The following is a 21,481-nucleotide window of genomic DNA, read 5'->3' on the forward strand; positions in this document are numbered from 1 at the left end:
AACTTCAAACCACAGATGCCGAGTGGTATACAATCTACCATTCTTTTCCAAAACAAGTATCCATTGTTCCCCTTCTACCTTTATTTCTCTCCACTCTCCTTCAATCTATCAAATCTTTCAATTCATTCTCTTTCCCCTTCGCAACTCATTCATCATTTGTCCACCTACCTCTTCCAATGTCCAATCTCCTTGCATCCAATTCGACTTTATGTCGTTCGTTTTCCGTCCGTTGTAGAAATTGTCTTATGGTAGGATAGAGGGAGATTACTTTATGGTTTAGGGCAGGATGGAAGGAGATTGCTTACGTGTCGGGATAGAGGGAGATTACTTTATGTTGTGATAGAGGGAGATTACTTTATGGTGGGATAGAGGGAGATTACTTTATGGTGGGATAAAGGGAGATTACTTTAGGGTTTTTAGGATAGAAGGAGATTACTTTATGGTGGGATAGAGGGAGATTACTTTATGATGGGATAGAGGGAGATTACTTTATGGTGGGATAGAGGGAGATTACTTTATGGCAGGATAGAGGAAGATTAGTTTATGGCAGGATAGAGGGAGATTACTTTATGGCAGGATAGAGGGAGATTACTTTATGGCGGGATAGAGGGAGATTACTTTATGGCGGGATAGAGGGAGATTACATTATGGTGGGATGGAGGGAGATTACTTTACGGCGGGATAGAGGGAGATTGCTTTATGGCAGGGTAGAAGGAGATTACTTTATGGCAGGATAGAGGGAGATTGCTTTATGGCAGGGTAGAAGGAGATTACTTTACGGCGGGATAGAGGGAGACTGCTTTATGGCAGGGTAGAAGGAGATTACTTTACGGCGGGATAGAGGGAGATTGCTTTATGGCAGGGTAGAAGGAGATTACTTTATGGCGAGATAGAGGGAGATTGCTTTATGGCAGGGTAGAAGGAGATTACTTTATGGCGGGATAGAGGGAGATTGCTTTATGGCAGGGTAGAAGGAGATTACTTTATGGCGGGATAGAGGGAGATTGCTTTATGGCAGGGTAGAAGGAGATTACTTTATGGCGGGATAGAGGGAGATTGCTTTATGGCAGGGTAGAAGGAGATTACTTTATGGCGGGATAGAGGGAGATTGCTTTATGGCAGGGTAGAAGGAGATTACTTTATGGCAGGGTAAAGGGAGATTACTTTATGGCAGGGTAAAGGGAGATTACTTTATGGCGGGACAGAAGGAGATTTACTTTATGGCGGGATAGAAGGAGATTACTTTGTGGCGGGATAGAGGGAGATTGCTTTATGGCAGGGTAGAAGGAGATTACTTTATGGCGGGATAGAGGGAGATTGCTTTATGGCAGGGTAGAAGGAGGATTACTTTATGGCAGGATAGAGGGAGATTGCTTTATGGCAGGGTAGAAGGAGATAACTTTATGGCGGGATAGAGGGAGATTGCTTTATGGCAGGGTAGAAGGAGATTACTTTACGGCGGGATAGAGGGAGATTGCTTTATGGCAGGGTAGAAGGAGATTACTTTATGGCGGGATAGAGGGAGATTGCTTTATGGCAGGGTAGAAGGAGATTACTTTATTGCAAGATAGAGAAAGACGCTTAATTGCAAAGAAATTTCACAACGCACTGAAAAATTTTTAAAAATGAGGTTTATCAGGAAGGTATACATAGTTGATATTACATAGTTATACTCAGGAAGGTATGCATGGTTGATATTAGTTATACTTTGGAAGGTATACATACTTAATATTAGTATACATTTGGTTCTTGACAAGGAAGTATAAGTGAATTAATAACGAAATTTGCGTAAAATGAATATAATTTTTCCTTATCGAGAGCATCGTTTGTCACGCCCTTCCCTTTCAGCGAAAAGATATCTGTTTTTGGCAAAAGCAATTCCACGTAATCCAAGATGTCCTCAATTCATGGAAAACTTTTTTATACATTTATTTGGGGACCATTGGCAGATTTTCGACAAGTTTTTCCTTCTAGTGTCTAAACCTATACTTAAAATTAAATTTTCGCCAGAAAAGTTGATGGAGAAAGAATTTATTCGCCAACGGAATTGTATAATTTTGGAGAACTGTTGTCAATCTCTCTAAATTACTGCCCTGACAGATTTTCATGTTTAGAAAAAAAAAATAATTAACTGATATCACAGGTCATTCAGTGTCCGGAATGGAATGGAATGAAATATAGTGCTTAGTCCAAAGGCCAAGCACTGGGACCTATGAGGTCATTCAGCGCCGGTAAAGAAATTGAGAGTAGATATCATTGAAAGGGTGTCACTGGAGGTTCAAATAAGCTATAATAATTTCTAATAAGAGACAGACAGACAGATACAGATATATATAATCTGTCGTGTTTGCATCGAACACATTACCCAGGGGTCATGACCTGACATTATCTGTTAGGAATAATTGTGTTTGGTCTCACTGACGTGGACAGGAGGGCAAACAAGGGCGCCTGTTGTTAACCGGTGGTTTATTGGGGGATGATAATGTTTGCCATGGAGATACTGAAAGAACTCGTGGATTTAATGGTTAATACGTTTGACTTTCGATAGGGCCTTCAGTGGTTAAACCATAAGAGACAGAGACTGAAGTAGTTTAGTTAACTGTATAGTTGGATATCAAACTCCCCACTGCTGAATACACACACACACACACACACACACACACACACCATATATATATATATATATATATATATATATATATATATATATATATATATATATATATGATAACTTGATCGCGAGGTATATAAACGTGATGCTGTGTATAAAAAATAAAAGGTATTTTGCACGAAGGAAAAAATGAAAAGCGAGATAGCCAAGTACTTTCGGTCCTGTTCGGACCCTTTATATATATATATATATATATATATATATATATATATATATATATATATATTTATATATATATATATATATATATATATATAATATATATATATAATATTATATGAATATTTATCACATCACCGTGATTCATATAAATCATTCGAGCTACAAATTGCCTTTATATCATATTCGCTCTACCTCGGAATTGATATATTTTCATATATGTACCGAGGGGGAATTTTTTAGTTGATAATAATTTGTACCCCCATGGGATCGAACCACCGTCCAGTAGGACGGGGAACGAAATCAGGATCGGACAGTGACACTACCGAAACGGCTATCAAGAGAGGCTAAAGGTTTATATCGATTCTGACCATTTCAAATCAACGTCGATCTCGTTGTATTTGTAATTAGAATCGATATGGAACCCCCTCCACCATGGTAGCCGATTCGAGCGTTTGACCCACGCAGCCTTATTATGAATATTTATCACATCACCGTGATTCATATAAATCATTCGAGCTACAAATGTCCTTTAATATCATATTCGCTCTACCTCGGAATTGATATATTTTCATATATGTACCGAGGGGGAATTTTTTAGTTGATAATAATTTCGTACCCCCATGGGATCGAACCACCGTCCAGTAGGACGGGGAACGAAATCAGGATCGGACAGTGACACTACCGAAACGGCTATCAAGAGAGGCTAAAGGTTTATATCGATTCTGACCATTTCAAATCAACGTCGATCTCGTTGTATTTGTAATTAGAATCGATATGGAACCCCCTCCACCATGGTAGCCGATTCGAGCGTTTGACCCACGCAGCCTTATTATGAATATTTATCACATCACCGTGATTCATATAAATCATTCGAGCTACAAATGTCCTTTAATATCATATTCGCTCTACCTCGGAATTGATATATTTTCATATATGTACCGAGGGGGAATTTTTTAGTTGATAATAATTTCGTACCCCCATGGGATCGAACCACCGTCCAGTAGGACGGGGAACGAAATCAGGATCGGACAGTGACCACTACCGAAACGGCTATCAAGAGAGGCTAAAGGTTTATATCGATTCTGACCATTTCAAATCAACGTCGATCTCGTTGTATTTGTAATTAGAATCGATATGGAACCCCCCTCCACCATGGTAGCCGATTCGAGCGTTTGACCCACGCAGCCTTATTATGAATATTTATCACATCACTGTGATTCATATAAATCATTCGAGCTACAAATGTCCTTTAATATCATATTCGCTCTACCTCGGATTGATATATTTTCATATATGTACCGAGGGGGAATTTTTTTTAGTTGATAATAATTTCGTACCCCCATGGGACGAACCACCGCCAGTAGGACGGGGAACGAAATCAGGATCGGACAGTGACACTACCGAAACGGCTATCAAGAGAGGCTAAAGGTTTATATCGATTCTGACCATTTCAAATCAACGTCGATCTCGTTGTATTTGTAATTAGAATCGATATGGAACCCCCTCCACCATGGTAGCCGATTCGAGCGTTTGACCCACGCAGCCTTATTATGAATATTTATACATCACCGTGATTCATATAAATCATTCGAGCTACAAATGTCCTTTAATATCATATTCGCTCTACCTCGGAATTGATATATTTTCATATATGTACCGAGGTAGAGCGAATATGATATTAAAGGACATTTGTAGCTCGAAGGATTTATATGAATCACGGTGATGTGATAAATATTAATAATAAGGCATAATGCTGTGGGGTCAAACGCTCGAATCGGCTACCATGGTGGAGGGGGTTCCATATCGATTCTAATTACAAATACAACGAGATCGACGTTTGATTTGAAATGGTCAGAATCGATATAAACCTTTAGCCTCTCTTGATAGCCGTTTCGGTAGTGTCACTGTCCGATTCCTGATTTCGTTCCCCGTCCTACTGGACGGTGGTTCGATCCCATGGGGGGTACGAAATTATTATCAACTAAAAAAATTCCCCTCGGTACATATATGAAAATATATCAATCCGAGTAGAGCGAATATGATATTTAAAGGACATTTGTAGCTCGAATGATTTTATATGAATCACGGTGATGTGATAAATATTCATAATAAGGCTGCGTGGGTCAAACGCTCGAATCGGCTACCATGGGTGGAGGGGGTTCCATATCGATTCTAATTACAAACAACGAGATCGACGTTGATTTGAAATGGTCAGGAATCGATATAAACCTTTAGCCTCTCTTGATAGCCGTTTCGGTAGTGTCACTGTCCGATTCTGATTCGTTCCCCGTCCTACTGGACGGTGGTTCGATCCCATGGGGGTACGAAATTATTATCAACTAAAAAAATTCCCCCTCGGTACATATATGAAAAAATATCAATCCGAGGTAGAGCGAATATGATATTAAAGGACATTTGTAGCTCGAATGATTTATATGAATCACGGTGATGTGATAAATATTCATAATAAGGCTGCGTGGGTCAAACGCTCGAATCGGCTACCATGGTGGTGGGGGACCATATCGATTTAATACAAATTACAAAAAACGAGATCGACGTTGATTTGAAATGGTCAGAATCGATATAAACCTTAGCCTCTCTTGATAGCCGTTTCGGTAGTGTCACTGTCCGATCCTGATTTCGTTCCCCGTCCTACTGGACGGTGGTTCGATCCCATGGGGGTACGAAATTATTATCAACTAAAAAATTCCCCCTCGGTACATATATGAAAAATATATCAATTCCGAGGTAGAGCGAATATGATATTAAAGGACATTTGTAGCTAAAAGAATGATTTATATGAATCACGGTGATGTGATAAATATTCAATAATAAGCTGCGTGTGTCAAACGCTCGAATCGGCTACCATGGTGGAGGGGGTTCCATATCGATTCTAATTACAAATACAACGAGATCGACGTTGATTTGAAATGGTCAGAATCGATATAAACCTTAGCCTCTCTTGATAGCCGTTTCGGTAGTGTCACTGTCCGATCCTGATTTCGTTCCCCGTCCTACTGGACGGTGGTTCGATCCCATGGGGGTACGAAATTATTATCAACTAAAAAAAAAAATTCCCCCTCGGTACATATATGAAATATATCAATTCCGAGGTAGAGCGAATATGATATTAAAGGACATTTGTAGCTCGAATGATATTATATATATATATATATATATATATATATATATATATATATATATATATATATATACTACCTGTTTACACACATCTACTCAGTTACCAAAAAATAATGGTAAAATAAAATAAAATAAAAAGACGATTTCTTTAGTAAACATTATGTGCTCGTTTTTTTTTTTTTTCATTTATTCCTTGGAAAGAGGTATACAATTTCATTTCAAATATGTCACATCCCATTCAAAATATATTATAAAATATTAATTTACATTCATGACAATTAAAAGAAAGTAAGAGAGTGAGAGGAAAAATATAATGCATAAAGTGGAATTAATTAGATATTTTTGGTTTAATATAGTAAAGGCAAAATCGATTGACACTTACAATTTTATCGGTAAGAACCTCGTAAAATGCAAGCTGCCATTATTCTGGTAGGTTACTTTCAGAAAAAATCAACGGTGTACTCCACACTATATATTAGTCTTACTAATACTTACCTTTCTAAACTATTCCCTAGCTGGTGCTAGCTAACTGCTCAGAAACACCCATCTTTCCTATCAGATTAAAAAAAAAAGAATAATATACATATGTGTGTGTATGTGTGCGTAAAGGTTCCTCACTAACATCTTCAGTTTGTCCTTCGTTTAGCAGTTGATGGAATTTAAGTGAATTATTCCTGACCATAGCGTTGTATGAACAGCAACCTTCCATAATATTAAAAGAATAATAAAGAAAGTCATCTGATAACATGATATACATCAATAAAATTTTGAACTATATTCCCGCGCAAGACGAGCGCTAACATGCAACATACCAATCCAAGTGGTTTACAAAAACGCACAGAACTTACCATCACCTCTGCGTGATTTCTGGCAATTATGCGAGGATTCTAACACTTCACCATTAACAGTGTTTCTTCATATTCCAATTCTCTAGCAGAGCTTTTCAACTGATGCCAGGGCTCAGGAAGACGATGCTGCAGCAGTTTTGTTGTTGTTACCAAAGCAGTAAACAAAATATTCGATTTTCCATTGAACTTTGCTAGTCTCAATTTCAGTCACACCCACATAGAGTACAAGTACCTTTGTATAAGGAGGAAACAGTCATGAATATAAACACCATTCCAAGGCCGCTGGTACCGAGTTGATTGAACGACTGGAAGTCGAAAAAACTACTCTATAACTACTTAACTAGCGCATTACGTAGTTAGACAGCTACTTCTCTCATGTAAGATTATGGCGCCAGGGGCTTGCGCGCGGACTAGTTAACTGTGACTATAGTCTCGTTTCATTGTCTGTGGTGTGACTGTGTTTGGTTAGATGATTTTCAACTGATTAGTGATACTCTGAACGTGTGAGTAAATACAATCCAGTTTTCAATGTTTAGGGAATAAGTATTATATATATGTTTTCACATTTAATCATTAATACGTACATAAATAATCATTGCAGTTCTTAATTACGACTTGTACTCTGTGCTGAACAAGCAACAAACGCCATATGTTTAGCATTTCCTGAGGATTATCCATTGACATTATACAAACAAACACACGCCCATACACACGTATATGTAGACACATACACAAGCTGCATACTGTTAAAAGGATTTCCAGCCTCATCACAACTTTCGTTCGTTGCTCAAAGGGAAACTTTATTCCAACAAAGTCCATCCAGCCGAAGTTCGTTCGTAATACGTATCAGTCTTTTGGCAAATGTTTGTTAGTTCTATTATACGAGCAGTGCTCGTTTGATTTATAACTTTCTTCCCAGCATAGAAATAATTGGTTTGATGATTTAAATCCATTATTTTAATAAAGAGATTTTCAAGGGAAAATTAACGTTGTACCAAACACGTCCAACATGCAGTTAGACTATTATATAGGTAGCATTTGTTACACAATTTTGTCGGAATTATGGTCTAACGTACTCCATAGAACTTCCAGTAGTTTTCATGCACTAAACAAGCTGATTGTTGTAATATCTACAAGAAAATGCGTTTTTAATCATTTGGATATCATTAATCGTAAAATGCCGTTATGCGAAAGCTTGGCAGTCTTCATTTTAAGAAATTCAGTTTGACAATTCACCCCAAAGCGCTATGCAGTGTGGTCACAGGAAACTAAGTTTGAATTCACCAGATAATCCCTTTCAGTTAATTCCATGGGTACAAATGAACCGATACGTCTAAAGAGCATTAAATACACTCTTTCAGTCTAACAGCTTTAAACTTCATATGCTACTACCAGAAAGCGAGAGAGTCCTTAGGATGTTTGGTTCAAATTATATGAAAAGGGAGAGTATTAGCTTCAAGGTATCAACAAAATATGAGGATGAAATAAAATGGCTCCATTGGATAAAATCTTCCTGGTATACTTGCCAGTGAAACCATGTCAAAAATGAAGCCTCATGAAAGAGAGAGCTTTCTTTCACGGTGTAGGGATTGGTATAAGATTGCATGCTGCGAAATTCTGAAAAGGATTGATGTGCTGGATCCAGTCCTTGCAGCACTGAGAGATGTAAACCATGAATTAATTTTGAAGGATAAAGCTGAAATGACCTCGGCAGCTGTCTTGTTTCGGAAGCTACCACGTCTTCTACCTGATGACTGATGTGCAAATCATTGATCGACAATGGAGATCTATCTTAATTGATGAAGAGGTTGAGAAAGGCGGATGGGAAAATAAGAGTATTGTGGAGTTTTGGAAGAATATGAGAGGAGTGCCTTCATTCAAAGAACTGTTAACTTCATGCTCAAGAATAACAGGCCTTACCTCAAAGTACGGCAGAAGTTGAAAGAACCTCTCCAAACTTAATAACAATAAAACAAAACTTCGAAATAAGCTCTCGGTAAAGACATTGGAATCAATAATCAAGACATGTAGGAAAAGTTCCCATCAAATTTTGTCATTGTACCATCTTTACGTAGGTTATATTCAAATGCTAGATCACGGTACTTTGCCAAAATATACAAATAACGAGAAAAATTGCGTTCTCGGGGAGGCTTAATCAAATGGATGGATTTCTACATGATTATAACAATTTGTAATATGGGTGAGTGTTCATTTATTTAATCATATTGTTTAAAATTACGATTTAGCATCTAAGTTTGGTTAATTCTTAATCTCAGTGTATTTGTACTTGCTTTTCTTAATGCTATGTTATCAATTTTGGAGCGTAGGGGAATGTAGGGGAAAATCACCTTGGCTGTAGGTAGAATTAGTCATGAAGGCGTGGCAACACATTTATATACACAATATTATTTGGAAAGCTGTCGAATTCGCATGGCATCAGGGAGCAAAGGCTCTCTGATTGCCGCCTAGTGTCTTTGACGCTAGGCAACCTCACAATCAGTCAATAAACGAACGTAAACCTTATTCAAAGGACTCTTACCCTGTAAGTTCTACCTTCCCAATTTACTTAAAGACTTTCTTGGTCTACCTCGCCTCAGCTATGATGTCTTTTTTTTTGACTCCTGAGAAAGGACTTCAGGCCATCCAAGATCCTCACTCTTTTCGCGATGAAATCATATGGATTTTATTCCAGTTTCTTTTCAACAAAGGATTCATCTCCTTTAATGTATTTAGCTATCCAGGAACGTAAATTGAAGGATGTGCCAACACCCCTATCCTCTCTGAAGGTTACAGCCCAGATTTGGTCAATCCATCTTAAATCCTCCGAGTCGTTAGCCATGGTTGTATCTAATTCCGTCACTCAGTCTAAGAAATGTAAAATGAAGTATAGCTTTATATATATATATATATATATATATATATATATATATATATATATATATATATGAGTCTTATCACATCAACGTGATTCATATATATACATTAAGCTACAAATGTCCTTCAGTGTCTAATTCACTCTTCCTCAGAATGAATTGATTTTCATATATGTTGATAAGAAATTCAATTGTGTATATGGTTTTTTCTACACTGGAATCACTGAGATCGTGGGGTTCGGGTTTTTCCATTAGAGTTGACGCTTGCCTTGTAATAATTAATAATAATAATCCAGGGACTGCCTTCCAACACGATTTCATCTGATAATACGAAGCCAAATAAAGGGCCAGTAATTAAAATGAACTTCCAGATACCCAAAACAGAATCCACGTAGAACACTTAACATGCTCTGGAATCAGAGAAAATTCATTAGAGGGAAGAAACAGAGCAATTCCTATAAGATATCAACGAAAATTGTCTTAGTTATGTCCTCGTTAATGCCAACATCCCAACCATAACAGCAGTCATTATCTCCACCATTTTTACCCTCAAGTAGCTTCCTTGACTAGGAAATTAAAGTTATCTTGTAGGACTCTCCTTGGCCCATTGTTTGATATGTAACTCTGCATTAAAACAAGTTAACGGACGGTTACTGCGCTTTGACATTAGTCTCCAGTGCTAAAGTAATTACCTTTGATTTTCCAGGGACCTTTACCAGACGTTATGTTGGCCCTGAACATTTATTGCCTCTTCAGATATCGTCACCATTAAATCTACAACCTCTTACCCCTCGCATGTTAAATAGAGAGAGAGAGAGTTTTCTCTATAGTATTGGTTATGAAACTATAAATACTTAAGGGAATTAGTATCCACCTTCCCTCATTTCAAATGTCAAGGAAAATTGGAAGAAAGAGATAGATAAATGTACAAGTAAATAGATAGTGAGGTCGATAGATATATAGGTATTCCCAATAACATATATCGTGATATATCATATAGCTTGATAAGAATTTGTGTGTGTGGGAGAACGACAAAGAGAGAGAGAGAGAGAGAGAGAGAGAAAGCACTCCTGTGTCCCATTCCCCTTCAGGTGGGAAGGAATTTGTGGGACAGAGGAACTAGGAATTTCGTAGGTAGGAACTGCGGCCGAAGGTCGCGGAATTGAAGGTTGGTCAAACTTCATTGTCGTCTCCACTGGAATTGGTTTCTGCTTGTGCTTCTGCGGGGAAGCAATTCCTTATTTATTCTCAATGTTTTTCTTCTCTTGTTTCGTTCAATTCGTTAAATTTCTTCATACAATCCATTTTTGTTGTTTCCTCATACATAAATTGTTAGGTATTCATGCTTTATATTTTACTGTTGCCAATATTCCCATTTTTGCGTGAAAGCATTTTCTTTCTTACGAATTAATGTATGCAACTATTATTTTTATTTTGTAATTCTCATTTCCTGTAGAGGGAAGATCCACCAGTCATTATTCTATTATTTTTGCGCAATGTTTCTTCCTTAAGTTTTATTCCTTCTTTGAATATCAATTGTATAGTTCAAATTTTGTTGTTGTCATGTTTCATTCAAACCTTTGGACGTTTCACTGATCGCTACTCTCCTGACTAATATTAATCTTACATTGAAAAACCAAGAAAAAACTTCCTTTTTTTCATTTTTGAACTGACGGCTTCCCATCCCTAAAAAACAGACTAGTTTATTTTATGTGGAGTAAATATTAATGTTTTTATCTTTAAACCACTAATTTAAAAAAAGAAATAAACCTAAACCGGTGATCTCAAAATAAAAAAAACTTATCAGTAATTAAAAGTAAAAAATAAAATTGTCAAAATAAACTAGACTAACTTAGTCGAAATCTTTGGTTTAATTTTGAAGCAAAATTGCTCTCAGAATTAGTGTCGTGTCCTAGAAAGTGAGGCTTATAAATCTCTCCAGCCACGTTTCTATTAACAATAAAAAATTAACTACATTTATGAAAAAAATTTACCCGGTCGTTTGTCTAGGATATTTAAAGCCTGAAAGCATAATGAATTACCAAAATCAATTTCAAGCCTTACAAAAAAACTGAATTTCAAAATAATTAACTATTTTACTTCAAAACATAATTTCATTTTTCGCAAAGCATAAATGTGGCTTAAATTGGGGCCATTTAGTTTCTTATTACACCAATATTTCTTTATTGTCTCCTTGAGAATATCTTTCTATAATAACATTTTGCATATGGTTCATTTGTGGATGAGACCTTATGCAGTTATACATAAGAGGTCTTATGTATAACTGCAAAAAGGATGAGATCTTACGTTGCCATTGTTCATCAGCACGAAAAGGAACTAGACTACATTAAAAATGAAAGAAATAATTTTATTTTTTCTGTTAGATGATGTTTTTCCACTAAACATAAGATCACGTCCATTTCATTATAGAATGACCATATCTTCGGATGAGCGAAAATATATTTTTTATATTTCATATGTAATATTTTTTAATTTATATTTCAACAGAGAACTTTCAATATATCAAGCATTATTTCTTGATAGTAAAAGAAAGTCGTCTATTCTATAAAAACAGATGATTTATTTCCAAGTCTGACTCCTTTATTTATTAAAAGTTAAACTACATAAGTTATGGTAGTTCGTGGTCAATCTTTGTTTTATAAAGCAATAGTGCTTTACAAAAGCAACGTTTTATAAAGTAAGGTTGTGTTTATATAGCATAACATACAAGAAAATATATTCAAAACACAAAATGTCAAACTTTCTTGGTGTCTAAGCCCACTGCCTCAACTATGATTCATCTATTTTAATGTATTAGCTATCCAGGAACGTAAAATAAAGGATGCACCAGCACCCCTGTCCTCTCTGAAGGTTACAGCCCGATGGTTGTATCTAACTCCGTCACTCAGTCTAAGAAATGTAATATGAAAATAGCCTAATATATATATATATATATATATATATATATATATATATATATATATATATATATATATATCTATATATATGTATTAGTTATATATATATTATATATATATATGAGTATATCACATCACCGTGATTCATATATATGCATTAAGCTACAAATGTCCTTCAGTGTCTAATTCGCTCTTCCTCAGATTGAATTAATTTCATATATGTTGAAAAGAAATTCGATTGCTTATTTGGTTTTTCTACACTGCAACCACTAAGATCGTGGGGTTCGGGTTTTTCCATTAGAGTTTGACTCTTGCTTGTTAATAAATAATAAAATAATCAGGGACTCGCCTTCCAACCTGATCCATCTGATAATTACGAAGCCCAAAAAAGGGCCAGTAATTAAAATGAACTTCCAGATACCCAAAACAGAATCCACGTAAGAACACTAACATGCTCTGGAATCAGAGGAAAACTTCATTAGAGGGAAGAAAGTCAGTGCAATTCCTTTACGATATCAACGATAATTGTCTTAGTTATGTCCTCGTTAATGCCAACATCCCAACCATAACAGCAGTCATTATCTCCACCTATTTTACCCTCAGGTTAGCTTCCATGACTAGGGAAGGATTACAGTTATCTTGAATAGGACTCTCCTTGGCGCTTTGTTGATATTGAACTGTGCATCAACGGTTAACGGACGTTACTGCTTTGACATTAGTCTCCAGTGCTAAAGTAATTACCTTTGATTTTTCCAGGGACCTTTACCAAGAAGTTATGTTGGCCCTGAACATTTATTGCCTCTTCAGATATCCGTCACCATTAAATCTACAACCTCTTACCCCTCGCATGTTAAATAGAGAGAGAGAGAGAGAGAGAGAGAGTTTTCTCTATAGTATTGGTTATGAAACTATAAATACTTAAGGGAAATGGACTGTAAAGGTTTGCGATTTTACTGTCATTCCCAGTTGCGAGACATAACAGAAATTCGTAATCTGTTATCTGCAGTAATAACAGTAGTACCAGTAAGTATCTGAGTGCTTCAAGCAGTTGAATCTTCATAAAAAATAGACAGTATTCCGTAAAAGCTTCACATATAACTGGGTTAGGTATTTTCCATTACTTTTTGCTGCCTTTCAGAGATATTAATCTCGTAAAGCTTTGTAGCGATTTTCAAGAATAATCATTTCTACCATAGAATCGGGCAAATAGGTCTAACAAATCTTTACGACCATGATATGACGATTCGAGGGAGCTGGAAGCTTTAAAGTTTGAATCGAATGTTTGGAATATATCCACAACTTGGGCTTTTTTCTAGATTGCTAACACTCTCGCATCTTTGGAAGCTATTAAGGAACATTTCCATTCTTTTTAAAACTCCAGAGAAACTACTTTGTTTTCTAGAACGCTGGGGTAATCGATGTTTCGTCAGAAGTTTGCTCTTATGGTATTGATAAAAATCTTCAAATGGGCATCGAAATTACTTTCGTTTCTAAAGTTTAAAATTTTCTTTAGGAATTATAAAGAATCTTAGGTATTATGAGACTTTTAAGGTTTTCACTCCCGAGGTAAAACATGACGTGATATAAAGTACTTTAATAACACATTCAGAAATTTGAAGACCTAAAAATATCTTTTTATGAGTCTAAAAAATTGCTTCTATAATCATAACGTGTTTTCCCCCGTAGTGGAATAGCCGCCTTCAGTTCACTCACGCGAGCACTCCGTAGGCATTACTATACGTTTTTTATTTCACAGTGCAACTGCTTTTTGAGATTTTCCTCCTGTTACACTTTTAGACCTACCTACTCACTATTTTCTTTCCAGCGCTGAATGACCTCATAGATCCCAGTGCTAGGCCTTTGGCCTACGTTCTGTATTCAGTTCGTAACACTTGATATCATGACAGTTTATTCTAGTACATTGAATTCTTGATCCTTAAGTCTCTTTAACATAAAGTAACAGGAAAAAAATATGTAGACCAATAAGTGTATATATCTACTATTAGGCTACATTTATCATCCAAGATGTTTCGATATATGAGTATTCATAATGTAGATACCTGCGTCTGTCGGCAATAGAATTAAAAAAAAAATCCCACCCTGAGGTGAAAGTGGGTCCGTTGGGAAGGACACTTCCTCTTTAGACGCAGTGACCCCCATATTTGCCTTGTCTTCTGCTGACGGAGTAGTTTTTATTTTTCTTCTTTTTTTCGGTATAAACTCCGGCACTGACGTCTCTTAATGGCAGTTTGTCTCCCCAGCCGTTATTTAAATGTGAAATTTGCATTATCTAGTGTGGAAGGAGTACATGAAATGTGTCTTTGAACCGCCTCTCTGCACCAGCCCCCAACGTCTCTCTCTCTCTCTCTCTCTCTCTCTCTCTCTCTCTCTCTCTCTCTCTCTCTCTCTCTCTCCGCTATTAATCTCTCCTTGTCGTTTTCAGCTGAAGGCTATAACACTTAGTAGTTTGTGAAACTTTTATGATAATAAATCCTACGTATAAATAATTATACACGCGTATGAATCCACACCGTTGCGTCTAGAATCATCCATGATTTCTTGCAGATATTGATAGATTTCCGTATACTATCTTAGCATTTCATCATAGTGAAGAACAGACCCTTTTTGTAAAGGAATAGTGTATCCTCGTGGCACAATCTGTGCAAACAATACACCATCTGACTGGGACACAATGAATGCGCTGATCTGTCTTCATTCAAAAGTCATTATCCGATTGAAAAAATGGATAGTATAGAAAGCGATAGACAAGAGCTGTCAGTGTCGACTTCCATTTGTCGTTGGTGATGGTCCTACCGTTATTTGTAGTGGATAGATATGCGAGGATTGTCTGGAGCCATGGCGTGCGAATTTCAGAATGACGGGCTTACTGTAAATGAAGCAGTTTCTTTGTGTATATATGTATATATATATATATATATATATATATATATATATATATATATATATATATATATATATATAAATATATATATATAATACGTACATACATACATAACATACATACATACATACATACATACTACATACATACATACATATATATATATATATATATATATATATATATATTATATATCTATGTATGTATGTATATAGTAGTATGTATGTATGTATGTATGTATGTATGTATTGTATGTATGTATGTATATATATATATATATATATAATATATATATATATATATATATATATATAATCACAAGTTAGTCTAATGGTTAGGTAGATCGTCTCATCATTGCCGAGTGTGTTTTTCTTATTAGTAAAACCGACTTGTAATTAGTTCAGTTCAATACTTGTTACTGATAATGATCAGCTGGTTATATGCCAACACAAGCTCCTGCTACTTGATCAATGCGTAACTACCCGGCGGCATATCCTGCAGGCGTATAAAACTAAATTACTAAGTGTCTCGTGGTCCTACTTATAGACCAACACAGCATTAAACTATAATGTTAGTACGTGAACAATCATAATAATAATATATACTGAAATTGTATGTTAAAATCTTCCATTATGGAGATAAGCATTTTCAAATTAAATATAAAGTATTGTTGCTCAAGTATTTTTTGTGTACTTAAATCAGGGGTAAAACCAATTCTACCGGCCCGTTTGCTAGACGTGCAGCGCGCTACTGGAACGTTGCAAACTGTGGTGGCGACTCGTGTGGTTATTTTCAGTGTATTTGAAGACAAATATGTCACAAAAGTACATTTGCCATCGTGCACTGAATACTTAGTACAGAAAATAATTCGAATTGAGCGAATAATGCTGACATTTCAAGCATTGGGAGATTGTACCATATTCCTTCTAGTACTGAAAACAACTTAGGCCCAAGTGCAAAAACCCCACCCCGCTCACGACTGGCTTCCTAGAACTCCATGCTATAGCCCCTGGTATAAGTGGGATATTTGGTAATAACTCATGCGGTTTTTCTTATATCTTTGCGTCTAATTCATTAATTAATAAGATACCGGTAGAGCAAGTTAATTCATGAGATTTCTTTGATGAGCATGAGCTAGGATAGCATTGCCTGCTTCCTGGTTAGTCTAGGCACCTTGAGAATACAGGAGCATTTCTACACTGTGTGTGTTTAGGTGTTAAGTTACATGAAGTTGCCCAGCTCCACCGACGATCGTAAGGGTGCAACTACCTCTTTGGAGTGTGGTTCGGTCTAGTCTACAAATGCGACACTACCAAAGCGTTCATTGTCCCTCTACTCTGTTGGGCCGATGACTACGTATGGTTACGAAGTTCCAGTTATCTCTCTTTCTCATAAAATTATTATAGGATAGGAAAATGATCGTAGATTTCTTTTTGTTTAGAATATTATAGGATACAAATGTGAGTGTAGATTGTCTTTATACAATTACTATAGGATAGGTAAGTGGCTGTAGATTATTTATAGGAATACTATAGGATAGGAAAGTGAGAGAGATAGAGAGAGAAAGAGAGAGAGAGAGAGAGAGAGAGAGAGAGAGAGAGAGAGAGCGAGAAGGGGGAGCAGCTCAGTCAATACTTCATATGCAGTCCGTGCATTAAATGTAGCTTCCTTTCTCGGAATAATTTAAGTGGGTTTTCTCAGTAACTGCAATAGCAATTCGTGTAAAAAAATCTATATATTCTTTCCCAGTAAGGAAATGTTAATAATGAGCAGTCTCATTATACTTTGATTATGAAAGCAAATAAGAGAGAGTTATTCTTGTCATTGTATTCATTATAGGCCAGATAGTGTTTATTGATTACGAGAAGAGAGAAAATGATGAAAAGAATGAGAAGTGAGATGTGTTTTATTTGAGAGAGAGAGATACGCTGTAAACACACCTGATTTTGAAGAAAATAGAAGATGTACGTATAGTAAATATATATGTTCATTAACCTATTAGTGAATGTTCTGCATATAACTTATGTATTAGGGGTTTGAAATGAATTGGGCGCATCCGCTGTCCACGATCCGTTAATGGTCTATTGGTAAAAAGGAGGGTATGCTTCACTTAAACCTTTCCAGATAAAAACAAATAATAAATAAATAAATAAAGTAAATAAATAAATAATGATGAATGAATGAATTAATAATGAATAAAAAACATTTCACAATATTCCACTGAATGCACTCGATGTTAAAACCAGAATTCTTGGGTGTGGGCGTGGTGCGTGGATTTCGGCACGTTTGCGTTGACAGATATGAAATCCACTAAATATAAATTAACGTTGGGGAAATGAAATTTAAATTAGATATATTAATAGCAATTCTGAATCTATGCTACTGGATTGTCGCATGGTTAGTTCAGTCATACGTGGTTAAAACACACACACACACATTTTTTTTTCTTCCTTTGTTTCAATGGTCATATTCATAAATATGCCAAATTGGAACAAGTCGTTTGTATTAGAAGCGGATTTCATTCCACGAGTGTTAGTTCAGGCAGGATTTTTAAATTTATTTAGTTTTGTTTTCATCACTCACGTATTTTATAGAATATATCGAACTTCGCGCGTTCAGTTTGTCGTTTTTGGGAATACAATAGTGTCTTGTATTTCCAGATTTTCGTCGTCTGCGAAGTTGGATTATGCTTTTCAAGATTATCGTACATCAGTCGCTCGCTGTTTAGCGTAATTGGACACTTTTTGTCTTGCCAATGAACATTCCTTATTATAAATAGAAAAGACTTAAAAAAACACGAGATTATCACTACAGAATATGTATATTAAAAAGTTATTTCAGTGCATTATAATAGAGTTTTTCATTTCAAGTTCTGTAGCCACTACAGTGCTCACGGCATGGTAATGACCTCATGTAAAAGTACGCATGCACAGCAGTCATTAACTGTCCCGTTCGATGACAAATTAAGCCAATTTGGACCCTGTAATTGAGTCATTATATCTGTATCCGTGGAGGAATCTATTCATAATGCGAATGGAGATTGGAAAGTTGGGGTGGGGAAATACTCGTGTGCAATATTGAAGGGCAGAAAAATCTTTTTACTTATTTATTTATTTATTTTCTCAAAACAATCCGTAGCAATAAATGCAGCACTTGATTATATCCTTACTTTTAATCATAAGCCATATGTTCTAATTCTAGCTGATAGCTAACAAGAAAATTATATATCTTCAATTTTAATTATATGCCGTATGTTCTAATTCTAGCTGATTGCTAACAAAAAAATATATATCCTTACTTTATTATGCCGTATTGAATGCAAAGAGACTATTATGGTCATTACTGCTGGTAATATATACAACTGCATCAGGGAAGCGTTCATAAATTTCAGTTTAGAGAGAACACCCATTTTGAACGCCCGGTTCTCCTCCACGGGGCTATCACGAGAGGTGTAAGTTAATGCCGCGTCTGACCTACAAATCTCTGTCTTGCTCAGGAAAGAGAACGAGAGCAGTAGCAGCTTTGTAGTTGCCCGAGAAGTCCTAAATTTTCAAATATTTAATATCTTCTTGGTGTGTCATTTTGTTTTGCTCTTTGCTTTCATGAATTTCTTCAATAATTCAGGCAAAGATGCTTTGCATTAAGTTGCCTGTTTGGCCTAATGTGTCTTCGAGCAGTTATTGGTAAATTACGATGCGTTCATGTATTGCTTATGAAAAAAAAAAAAAAATTTCTAGTGTGTCTGGTAACACTTATCTATCATCGTGCATAACTTAAATCAAATAGACTTAAATAGTCAAAATGCTGTTCGGTGAAGACAGGAACCTGTTAAACAAAAGCTAAAAATGTCATCGGGTCAAGCCAAAGCACCAAAGCGGAAAAGGTCTAATTTGATATTCCTGCGGCACAAATACATTAGAGCTTTACTATTTCAGAAAATGTGGAAGAGACTGGTGTCTCTGCCGGTAGCTTGCAGGGAAACCTGAATGAATATAGCAGATAGGAAGCATTAGATGTTTCTTATTTTTATAAATTTGTATTGATATTTTTTAATGCTTAGCGTTTTATTCAAAAACAACAAGCGCAGTATTTAATATTGTTTGTTCATGAGTGATCTTTTATACTAGCACCGTTTTCAGTTTTCTCTAAAAAGAAAACTTAGCGTGCCGGCTTTGTCTCTCCGTTCGCCCTCATATATAAAAAAAACAACCGGGGCTATAGGGCTGCAAATTGATATGTTGCTCAATCCGCCCTCCAACCCTCCAATCATCAAACGTGCCAAATTGCAGCCTTCTAGCCCCTGTAGATTTTATTTTATCTAAGGTTAAAGCTAGCCATGGCTCGTGCATATGGCAGCGCATTCCGGAACCATGAGATGCACCCTCGCTCTACCACATGTGGTGAGCAACTGGAGAGCTGCCGGTCATAGCTGATGGTTTTTTACAGCATTCTAGGTTGTCCAGTGCTTTTTCTTACTCATGTTTTTATATACTCTCGTTTCCTTGTTAGTTTCTATTTTATATTTTGCTCCATATATCTAGGTATTTCTGAGGTAAATATGAATGAAAGTAATATATTACGTTTGAGAAGAGAATGGAATATTGTTGTATTAATATATTATTTATAGATGTTTGTGTGTATATATTATTATTATATATATATATATTATATATATATATATATATATATATATATATAATATATATATATCATATATATATATATATATATATATATATATATATATATATATATATATATATAGTATATATACTATATATATATATATATATATATATATATATATATATATATATATATATATATATATATATATATATATATATATATATAATAATATATATACACACAAACATCTATAAATAATATAATATAATACAACAATATTCCATTTCTCTTCTCAAACATAATATATTTAACTTTCATTCATATTTACCTCAGAAATACCTAGATATATGGAGCAAAATATAAAATACAAAACTAACAAGGACGAGAGGTATATAAAACATGAGTAAGAAAAAGCACTGGACAACCTAGAATGCTGTAAAAAACCATCAGCTATGACCGGCAGCTCTCCAGTTGCTCACCACATGTGGTAGAGCGAGGGTGCATCTCATGGTTCCGGAATGCGCTGCCATATGCACGAGCCATGGCTAGCTTTAACCTTAGATAAAATAAAATCTACAGGGGCTAGAAGGCTGCAATTTGGCACGTTTGATGATTGGAGGGCGGATGAGCAACATATCAATTTGCAGCCCTATAGCCCCGTTGTTTTTTATATATGAGGGCGAACGGAGAGACAAAGCTGGCACGTAAGTTTTCTTTTAGAGAAAACTGAAAACGGTGCTAGTATAAAAGATCACTCATGAACAAACAATATTAAATACTGCGCTTGTTGTTGAATAAAAAACGCTAAGCATTAAAAAAGAATCAATACAATTTATAAAAATAAGAAACACTAATGCTTCCTATCTGCTATATTCATTCAGGTTTCCCTGCAAGCTACGGCAGAGACACCAGTCTCTTCCACATTTTCTGAAATAGTAAAGCTCTAATGTATTTGTGCCGCAGGAATATCAAATTAGACCTTTTCCGCTTTGGTGCTTTGGCTTGACCCGATGACATTTTTAGCTTTTGTTTAACAGGTTCCTGTCTTCACCGAACAGCATTTTGACTATTTAAGTCTATTTGATTTAAGTTATGCACGATGATAGATAAGTGTTACCAGACACACTAGAAATTTTTTTTTTTTTTCATAAGCAATACATTTGATAAATTTACCTTATAATTGGAATATAAACACAGTTTACACACTTTACACTACACTTGGAACAGAGTGAGAAGGAACGCAGCCTTCCCGTATAAGGTCTGATTCTTGACTACTTTTCTCTGGCACTTCAATGAAGTTTCGACCTAACTACTTCTTCTAGCTCCTCCTCAAATGT

Source organism: Macrobrachium nipponense, chromosome 10 (assembly GCF_015104395.2).
Source record: "Macrobrachium nipponense isolate FS-2020 chromosome 10, ASM1510439v2, whole genome shotgun sequence".
Lineage (NCBI taxonomy): Eukaryota > Metazoa > Arthropoda > Malacostraca > Decapoda > Palaemonidae > Macrobrachium > Macrobrachium nipponense.